The sequence below is a fragment of the Doryrhamphus excisus genome, linkage group LG5 (genome assembly GCF_037039965.1).
Source record: "Doryrhamphus excisus strain RoL-2023G ecotype Guam linkage group LG5, RoL_Dexc_Guam_v1.1, whole genome shotgun sequence".
In the NCBI taxonomy this organism is placed as follows: Eukaryota; Metazoa; Chordata; class Actinopteri; order Syngnathiformes; family Syngnathidae; genus Doryrhamphus; species Doryrhamphus excisus.
The window spans coordinates 1,831,363-1,842,383 of NC_136361.1; the positions used below are offsets into that span (position 1 = coordinate 1,831,363).

General features: G+C 40.1%; 1 long non-coding RNA gene across 1 annotated transcript in view; it reads left to right on the top strand.

The window, feature by feature from the left end:
- LOC144898460 (uncharacterized) overlaps positions 1 to 9,536 on the top strand; it is a 30,274-nt gene extending 20,738 nt beyond the window's left edge. Inside the window, exon 7 of the long non-coding RNA XR_013627333.1 lies at positions 9,252 to 9,536. This is a non-coding gene — a long non-coding RNA (uncharacterized LOC144898460). The remainder of the gene's footprint in view (positions 1 to 9,251) is intronic.
- Positions 9,537 to 11,021: the final 1,485 nt, after the last annotated feature.

An 11,021-nucleotide genomic window follows, 5' to 3' on the forward strand; every position in this document is an offset into this window, starting at 1 on the left:
CACATAAATAGGACTTTCTCAAGTGGGTTTTGCTGCTATTTTTGGGCCTGATCATGTGTGAAGTGGAAGCTGGCTTCTCAATATGCATGAAAAGTTTCTGCCTTTAAATCCTGAGCAGCACCTTAACTGGCAGTGGGCCCAAGTATTGGGTTGTATTTGCGTCAATGTACATTGCTTGCAATGCACAAATTCCCTTCATTTTTAGGATTTTTATGTTTCTTAGTTTTAAAAAAAAAGTTTCTTAGTCAGTTTTTTTCTTGAAATAATAAATAAATCTAATAAAAAAATAAAACTTTAGTATAATCTACATTTGTAATGACTGCAATGATCGTTTTCCTCTTGTTCCTTTTGATTAGAATGTAGATATCACTAGCCAATATATCACCCGAACGTACCCTTGACCAAATTGGGTGAAAAACGTCACACTTTGGTGCACTGTTTTGTTTTATGGTTTAACGTCACAAAAAAAAAAGTTTCTTTGTCACTTTTTTTCTTGAAAAATAGGCTGTTTTTTAGTAGCTATATACTGTATTTTGTCTGTGAGGCATATTTAGGACTGCAAATGTTGATCCAAAATCAGTGGACAACGACGTTGTCAAGCCAGCAGTAGTGTTGGGGGGGGGGCTGTTACATTATAATGTGCATATCCATTACTCATTGTTTGCTATTCACTGGCCTTTTGCTGGGATTTCCCGCATCTTCCGCCCTTGGGAATTCTGCAGAATTTCTGCACAAGCTTTTGATGCTTTGGCTTGTTGCCTAATTCCACCTACCTTAGCAAAACCACGATACGAGTCTGTGAATGACTTCCACCCTGTTTAATGCAAGATTGTGTACATGAAATGCCCTTTAGAGTGTGACACAAAGGAGAGCAGAAATGCACATACAATTGCCCCCCTGCTCTCGTGGCCCATCAGAAACAATAAAACCCCCCAAAGGCATTTGGTTTTAATCCGCCTAGAAGTCGCATACGTAAGTTGGAGCTATGACAAGTGAAGGCCTGTGTCAGCCCAACACACCAGAGGGCATTGGTTTAGCATTCATATTGTTTGGTTGCTTTTCACCGTATGGTCTCATCAATAATGCAAGGGAAACTCAACCAGCAATTACAATGATGAAGACATCAAAATGTAACACAGAGGGCTCCCAGCTCTCTTCTTCAATAAGAGTTGTTTGGGAAAACTACACACTGGACAGACTTTTAATTAGTATCTTTGTAAACTAGCCAGCAGGAGCAGATTGCTCGCTTGCTCTTTTTGTCATCACAGCCGCACAAACGCAGAACTGGAAACACGACTATTTGAGTCACGCCTCATTTAGAGTTGCTCCGAGGACAAATTGCGTCTGACCAATTTCAAAAGGGAAAAGCCGTCTTGACAAGAAAGATCATTGGAATTCAATGGTGACTCGGTTTTTAGTTTGACCTGCTCGGACATTTGGACAGCGCCTCTATTGGCTGCAGCTGGGATAGGCTCCAGCATAGAGTGAGCATAAGTGGTATAGAAGATGAATGGATGAAATAAATATGCGTCCACACAATAGTTGGGAATGAAGCATGGAATAGCACCCCTATAGTCACCTTTATACTCTTATTACACAATTTAGTAGACATATTGACAGTTACTATGGTACCCATTGTATGGTCATATCACCTCGTACTTCGGTACGAGGTACATTATTAAAAAAAAAACAAAAAAAAAAACTTAAACCGTATTATAGAAAGCAGGAAGTGAACAAACATTATTTAAAGAAAAAAACAAAAAAAAAACTTAAACCGTATTATGGAAAGCAGGAAGTGAACAAATGTAACAGTTACTGATTGTAAAAGTACCAGATGGAGGGGTAGGATTTAATAAGCTTTGCTTCTTCCTACTCCTTTTGGACATGTGGAACTGGGAACTGATTATGGGATGTACTCAATTGTAATCTGATGCATGTTCAAATGAAATTAAACCATTACCATTACAATAAAAGCAACAAATAAGACATAATGTAGACTCACACATTGTTGATGTTCTTTTTTTTTTACCTGTACTATCACGTGTAAAAAATGAAGATAACCGACCTATGGTACACCAACTGACATGAATGTGTGTACTTCCGTGTTTTATCAGCGCTCCAATGTTTGTATATTTTAACATTTGTGATGCATTTGGGTGCAAACTCCTTCACCTTCGTCCCAGATAACAAAGCTGACGACACGGTGTCACTCAAGTTTACCCAAACAAAACTCCCCCCTGAAATCTTCCCTCACCCGCATCAATTTTGGGTTTGTTTTAAGTAGAATGTCTTGTCTGACCTTTTTGAGGGACGCTGCTTGAGTAAAAGAATGTCCTTGTCACTACTAGTTTTCATGGACCACTTGGCATATTTTAGCCTTTTTTTCCTTCTGGTGCTCAAGGAGAAGGGAAGTGTATTGTCAGACAACACAAAAGGGAGAAAAAAAGACAGGTACTGTGTGTTTGTGTGCACCTGTGTGAGTGCATATACTGTGTGTGTGTATATATATATATATATATATATATATATACGTACTATATAAAGGTTAGATTGTAAGCCTGCCTTAATGAACTGACTTACCTCATCATTAATTGCAAGTTTATTTGTACAGTGTAACATTGTGTTCAAAAACAGGTTCCCGCATTACATAATTCACCTCATTGAATTGTACTTCGGTACGAGGTGCAATATTAAAAAAAACAAAAAAAAACCCTTAAACTGTATTATGGAAAGCAGGAAGTGAACAAATGTAACAGTTACTGATTGTAAAAAAAATTACTTTAAACTATATTAGGAAAGCAGGAAGTGAACAAATGTAACAGTTAGTGATTGTAAAAGTACCAGATGGAGGGGTAGGATTTAATAAGCTTTGCTTCTTCCTACTCCTTTTGGACATGTGGAACTGGGAACTGATTATGGGATGCACTCAATTGTCATCTGATGCATATTCAAATGAAATAAAACCATTATAATAATTTAATTCAAACACAACACATGTACAAATAGGGGCAACCATGCCAATGATTTGAAAAAACAGTTTTATGATTTTTTTTATGAAATGAGTGTAACATTAAAATGTTAGTCATGTATAATATTATTAATAATAGCTGAATTATACATTAAATGTTTTGCTATTGCAGGTGTTTCTCAGTTCCCCAGGGGTCCCAGCTCCACTATTTGAGAATCGGTGCTTTATACCCAAAACAAAAATGAGCCAAAACTCAATTTTTATTGTCATTCCTGTGCTTATTGTTTTTATGACTATTTTTATGTTTTGTGTACAGTGTGAGTGACTTGATGCGGAACTTAGCGGTAACCTTCATGAGGACCCGCACATCTGCGATACTTAAACATCCAACATGCATCTAATGTGAAAAAGAAAACATTTTCTTTGGATTGAATTCAAGAGATCAATGACAAAGCAGAAAACAAGAAGCTGGCCATTGATTTCTGGTAATTTATGGACATCCTGTGTGAATATGTCACCGCTGCCGCTGCCCGTGGAATATGTTATCGGCTAATGAAGACATGCTCCGGCATGGTTCAGCGTGCAAAGGCCCGACAGTCTCTCCACGCCATCACGACTCTAATACCGCCTTTAATCAACACGGCCGGGCTGAAAGTATTCCGAGGGCATTCGTCTCACCTCGCCGGGAACACACGCTGGCAGATGCTTTGCATATCAGGCCTGTCGGATCGATATGTTATTAGAGAACAACCTGTTGGAGGCATGTCAATTCATTCTGCCTGTCAGCGCCCTGCTTTGCAGTGGCTGAGAGCGTGAGGGGGCGGGGGGGGTCTTTTTAGCTCGGGTTTGTCATCTACGGTAGCGATGCACTCCGATGCAAAGTGTTGTAAAGCGAGCGTGGCGGCTCCGGTCGGGTCCAGAGAGTACAAAGCGTGCTCAGACGCGTGTACTGTACACGCCGGTCGCGGGTCCTTCCACGGACACAAAGCAAAGTATTAACCTCGGTGACTCGTGACTCCCTTCCCACCGACATCTTCTCCGGCTTTGAATCGATGCCTCCTATAGCGCGGCGGGGCGGCGTTAATACGTGTGAGCGTTACCTCAGGATTTGACATCCGTGGGCAGGCGGGCCCCGGGGGTCGACCCTGGAAGAATCAGCACTTTCATTCCATCCAGCCAAACTTACTTAGACCAAGCTTCATTACGGACATGGCGGCTGCACGAGGTTAAAAGATATACAGATATTAAATTCAATCTTTAGTGTCAGTGTTTGGATTTTTTTAGATAAAGTGACAATATATTGCAATATAATTAATTTCTACTACATTAGTCTTCTGCACTCTGTGTGTATGCAAGGGGCCCCGCCTCTGCCCACTGAGAACTTGCTAAAACCAGAGTGAACCCTCTTCCTGTCTGGGGCGTAAGACAAGGAAAACAGGCCGTCAAAATCGAGTTAATTTTCATTTATTGTGTGATTAATTAAATCGTTCTTTGTCATCCAAAACCTAGCGGCCACAATTTTTCTTGTTACATTTGAATCTTATGACATGAGATCTTGTAATCTTGTAATCATTGATAATAGAGACACCGGAAATGGCACACAATTGCAAAATTAACTAATTAATTAGTTGAATTAACTGTGATGTGAATCGGACAAATATTTACATTCACTCAGTAACCTTACCCTTATGTATTCCAACATCAGCATTTGGGACCAAATATGAAAAATACGGTATAGTCATCTAGCTGGTCAGATGGTGCGTTCAAGGACTGTGGGACAAACAAATTTGTAACTGTATAATTTGAAAATAAAATAATAGCTTCTTGTTTCCAATGTGCTATCCATGCACACAAAATGTAATATAGTCATTAACAAATTTGTGGGGGGGTCACTTCTGATTATTTCGGAGTTCCACGCCCACTCTCCCTTTACCCTTGTTAGACAAAAAAAAAATAGATTACGTCTTAATTATCATCAACGTCCTTTATCTTGTTTTACCTCTTCCTGTCGTCTCGTCTCATTCATTTTGCGCCCCCCCCCCCCCCTCGGTCAGCTTGCCTCCACACCTTTTGCCACCAGACTACCCCCCTCGGGGGATTCTACTTCCTGTTGATATGCAGAGCACCGCTTCTTCCAATCAGTCCTGCTGAAAGGTTGTTACTAATGGCCCCCACTGCGGAGGATCAACCTTGAATACGTACAACAGAAAAACGTTCTCCGACATTATCCACGGAAATATGACTGCGGTTGCCTACAGCCGTGCATATCTGCTGTCATTTGGTATGGTTGGTATCGCTGCTTGGCGTGTGTAAATGTTTTTACCAGCTTGCACATGTCACTGTTTTTTTTTTTTTTTTGCCAGACTCTGTATTTTGTGACGGGAGGCGATCCATATGCTCCACTTAACAACCAATGAAGTCGTGATTCAGAGACGTGGAGCGGAAAGAGCTGACTGTGCTTGTCGACACCCCAGACTTCCAGTAGAACAGCGGAGGCACGCAATAATCCGCCGATAATTATGGCCTATAAAGCATGTCATGGAGCCATTAGATCAAAAAAAGGAGAACGTTTATAGCGTGGTCCGTCTTTCTAAATGCATTGGCGTTAACTAAGAACGAAGTACAGTACATTTGCATATTTTTTGCCTGTAAAACTCTTTGCATTTGGGAGTTCTTTTTTTTTAATGGGCTCCTTGGAAGGACTCCGTGTTTACTCAGCAAATGATCAGACCAGAAATTCCTCCTAATGGAGAATATAGATCTTTTCTCAAGCTCTCTTTGCATGCTCGCCGCTTGACACGGCCAATCAATGACTTCGGCAGAACCGACTGTACTTTTGGAACGGAACCAAAGAAGGTTGGGGCGAGGCTTCAAATGAAGGCCTCACCGGAATTGCAATTTTAGCTCATGAGATCTGTGGACATTTGGAATGAGCCAGTAGGCCCCTTGTTGACCTCTGACCTGCAGTAGCTGTTGATGTGCCTGCTCATGGTTATGATTATGTATTTGCATCATCATGGTACCTCAAACACACATCATAATACTGTAGTTATTTTATGTGTGGACGTACAGAACCAGATGGTGCAGGGTGATATCGCAACGGGCCAGTCCCTTTTTTGTGTCTTTGCTGCCCAAACCCCCACGCCCCGCCCCGCTCTGGAAGCTTTCCGCCATGCAGTCAGCATCCCTCCTCTCCACAATCCAGGGATGAGAGCCGTTCAGACGAATGTCCTCAGGCCCAGGCCTCCATGAATAGTCAGCTCAACAACCCTGGCAGCTTCAAGGGAGCGTCGCTTTATGCTTGAAAAGCTCCCCGCCGACTTGGCGTCCCGCTATTGGCTCCGTCCATAAAGAACCTTTTCATTTGCTGGGCTTAAAACCCCAATGAAAGGATGGAAGCATAAACACGCTTGGTTTTAAGTGTGGAAAAAAGTGGGTGTGAAGAAATAAAGCAGGATCCTAGCCTGGGAGGAACATTAATAAGATTTGACTGATGGATTTGGATTTGGGAGTAACATGGGTAGCAAGGAATAAAGGCAAAATTAGAAATATATTTACCAAATATATTTTCAAAAATATTCAGCAGAAATTGAGATTTAAGAGAATAATCAAAAATATTAACAAATAATATGAGGAAAAAACATCCTGTAATCAAATTTGACTGATTTGTGTGGACGCTAAGCTCAAAAGTTCAAGTTCAATTCCCTTTGCATAAATAATAAGAGTGGAAACGCTGTGGCCTTTTGCATCTCCCCATGATCATTGTGACGGGAACACGGGCCACACAAAAACCCCCGTAGCTTGACGGCAGGATATTCTTAGCGCTGATGGAGCTATCGATCACGCACACATTAAAATGATGTCGGCAGCGGTAAACACCAATGGCGGAGAGGTCCATTAATCAGGAAATCGATGCGCCCTATCAATAGGCTGCCCGGGCTCTGACAATAGATGACAGGTTGGAGGTGGAGCTTCGGTTTTGGCCCAGCAGAAAGCATTCCTCTGCTGGAAGTCCCACGGATCTCGCCATCGACGCTCGCTCTTGTCTTTCGCCAACCCCAGGCGCTACTTCCGTGTTTTAGTGAAGCCTTTCAGGGAGCGCCGAGCCCCACAACTCATTGTAGGCTGCTAGCATGAGCGGGTCGTGCGTCATGAAGAGTACGTCGGCTGGCAGCTTTCCTCCACTTGGGCCCAGGAGATGCTCGAGTCCATGAGTGATGGGCGTCGGTGAATCATGGGCTTGAATGCTGGGTAGTTTTTGTGGCAAAATGTTTTGTTTTAGTGATAAACTTGAAAGAAACCTAGCATTTTTGGGCCCAAATATTCAATTTTTGGCGGTAAAATGCAACATTTAGTGACCATCTGTGGCAAACCTGGGCCTTTTGGGACAAAATAGCACATTTTTAACCCAAAAAAAAAAAAATTGTGTTGCTGTTTTTTGTCAGAATATATGGTTATACGGAACTTTATTATGGCAAAATGTCATTTTAGCGACAATCTGTGGCAAACCTGAGCCTTTTGTGACAAAATTGCACATTTTTAAGCCAAATGTAACGTTTTTTTTATGGCACATCAATTTTTGTGATATTGTGTTGCTGTTTTTTGTCAGAATATATGGTTATACGGAACTTTATAGTGTCAAAACACCAACTTCTTATGGCAAAATGTCATTTTAGTGACAATCTGTGGCAAACCTGAGCCTTTTGTAACAAAATTGCACATTTTTAAGCCAAATGTGACGTTTTGTTTTATGGCACATCAATTTTTGTGACAATGTGTTGCAGTTTTTTGTCAGAATATTTGGTTATGTAGAACTTTATATTGTCAAAACACCAACTTCTTATGGCAAAATGCCATTTTAGTCACAATCTGTGTCAAAACTGAGCCTTTTGTGACAAAATAGCACATTTTTAAGCCAAATGTAATGTTTTTTTTATGGCACATCAATTTTTGTGACAATGTGTTGCTGTTTTTTGTCAGAATATATGGTTATATGGAACTTTATAGTGTCAAAACACCAACTTCTTATGGCAAAATGTCATTTTAGCGACAATCTGTGGCAAACCTGAGCCTTTTGGAACAAAATTGCACATTTTTAAGCCAAATGTGACGTTTTGTTTTATGGCACATCAATTTTTGTGACAATGTGTTGCTGTTTTTTGTCAGAATATATGGTTATACGGAACTTTATATTGTCAAAACACCAACTTCTTGTGGCAAAATGTCATTTTAGTGACAAAATGTACAAAAAGTATAGCCTTTCCAGACATAAAAATCTAATTTTTGTGGTAAAGTACAACATTATAATAATAATAAGTAGCAAAACTGAGCTTTATGGTGAAAAAATAACACATTTTCAGGACAAATGTGACATTTTTATGGCACACCAGCATTTGAACACATCAACCACGACTCCCTCTTAGCATCCAGGCCTTAAGGAGCTCCGGGCGGATCCTACCCAGTCCGAGGGCCGTGGAGACTTTGGTTCTATTGTCATTCATCCTCGTTTGAGGAGTTAAGTGTTGATTCAGCACCTCCAGTCTTTATGTTTCTATAAGGTGATTATTAATCATATGAATCATCACTTTTTTACCGGCTGAACACAGACGAGGTGTTCCTCTTCATCCCAATCTGGGTCACAAGATGAGTTGCACGGATAAAATGGAAAAGGAAGCGCTCCCGCCTGAATGGCACACAGAGAAAATGACAGCGTCACGTCGCCGCCATTCAACGGCAGCTTTGTAGGCGTCAAAGAATTACTAGAAAGGAACTTGACTGTTCTATTTTGAAAACATCCCGCTTCCCATCAAAGGCGGCATAAATGGCGGTAAAACGCTCCATTCAGGCGTTCGAGTCCAAGGAATTTTTTTTCCGCTTAGCTCTTTTGTAAATGTATCTTTTACTCGAGGGGCCGGATTGGAACACGCCTTTTAACAGATTTCGCTCGCCTCTTCGATAAGTGAAGTGAATTGCAAAGTCCTGGATATAATTTGACTTTAGACATAACCAATTTATCTCCCACTGCGGTGCAATCCCGACCCGTAATGAAAAGCCAGATGGGGAGTCGGGACCGGCGGAGAGTGACACCTGCTTCCGTTACTTCAAATTAGAAATGCCAAAAGAAAGGAAGAACGTGTCAAATGGCAATATGTCACACACTTTACTGGTCTGATACGGGGGGGGTTCAATCTTGGGGAGGTCTCATGTTTTGCTTTACGCAAAAAAAAAAAAAATCCACTCTGTGTTTAAAGGATGCTTTCTTTTGACCGAATCTTACTTTCAGAAAACTTCCCTGAATGTTGTGGCATCTCGACTGGCGTATCCCGGTGATCCAATCCCATCAGCCCATTAGTGATGTCATGTGACATACATGTCGCCACTGTACTCGTCCTCAGGAAGCTCTCCATGAACTCCACATGGTGACATCAGAGGACAGGAGTGAAGGTATCACTTCTTTTCCAGTTTTACAGCTTCCTGGTTTTCATGTTGTTTTCACCTCTAAATCCATTCGACACAGGCAAAACCTATCCTAAACTGAGCCTTGATATTTACTGTTGTTGACTGTTTTTTGTTATAAAAAATTATAAAATTTTAATTCTGGATGAAAACTTTTTTAAAAAAGTAGTAATTTTAGGGGGAAAAAATTATTTTAATATTTTATATATTTAATATTTTCTAATATTTTCTATAGAGCCCCATTTTGCCACAGATTTTACCATTAAAATACAACATTTTGCCACATAAATGCTAGATTTTACAGTCCTACATTTTGTCGTGCATTGCTTTGACCCATGGTACATTCTAAAATTTGAATTCTGGATGAAAACTTTTAAAAAGTAGTAATATTAGGGTGAAAAATGTATTTTAATAGCACAAAGTTAAAACAGGAAAGCTTGTGAAATGTTACCCGAATGAAGTCAAATGTTAATAATAATAATAATAATCATAATAATGTCATCATGACAAGAAAATTAACAAAAAACCCCACCTAAAGACGACCCAAGACTTTTGCACGTACAGAAGTCATCGTCGAGATTTACTTTTTTTCCTCCAAGTTTTCCTATTTTCACATTTTCTAAAATCCAACCCCCCCCCCGCCCGCCCCCAAACTTTGACTGATTACACCAAATCAGTAAAAGTTATCCCGAAGACGTCCCGGTGAGAGCAGCTGCTCTGCCGCCGTGTTAATCCAGCCTCTTAGGCAGCGCTTATGCAAATCAACACCCTTTTCAAAGGTTCTCCTGCAAGAAATGATACTATTTAGGCTGCCAATCATTGTTTACATAATTACCCCATTACACCTTTTCATGTGCAAACTTGTGATGACTGACACCCGCGTCATCGGGAACATGCAAAGGCTGACGGCATCAAGGAGTTTGCCAAAGTCTTTCTTTCGAGGAATGCCTCCCGGTGTTGATGTAGGTCATCGCATCAAAGGCAGTAATGAATAAATGGGATATTTTATCACTGTAAAATAATTTAAATAATTAATTAATTAATTAATTATTTTTTAAAAAATATTATTAAATTAATTATTAAAAATTATAATTTAATTAAATAATTAAAATATTTTTTATGCCACAAATTGTCACTAAAATGATGCATTTAGACCTGGCAATCCTATCATTTGAACCATTAGTCCACATTTTGGTCCTTAAATGCAACATTTTGCTTAATCTGTGCTTGATTATGCGACAAAAACTACACATTCAATCAGTAAAAGTTAGATATTTTCTCATATTTTCTATAGAGAAAATATTTTACCATTAAAATACAACAGATTTTACCATTAAAATCCAACATCTTGCCACATAAATGCTAGATTTTACAGCCCTACTTTTTTGTCATGCATTACTTTGACCGAGTTGTGAGTCTTGAGGTACGAATCCCGGCTGCAGGTGAACTTCCTCAATGTTAAATGTCATGGAAAAGCGCTACCAGTGCCAAGTAATAGACAATTAACCAGCTCGCTGTTGCCAATAGATGAGTTTTCAAACGGAATTAGTTTCAATTGCACGCCCTTGTGTTTGTCTGAAGGTGCGTGGCGTTGATG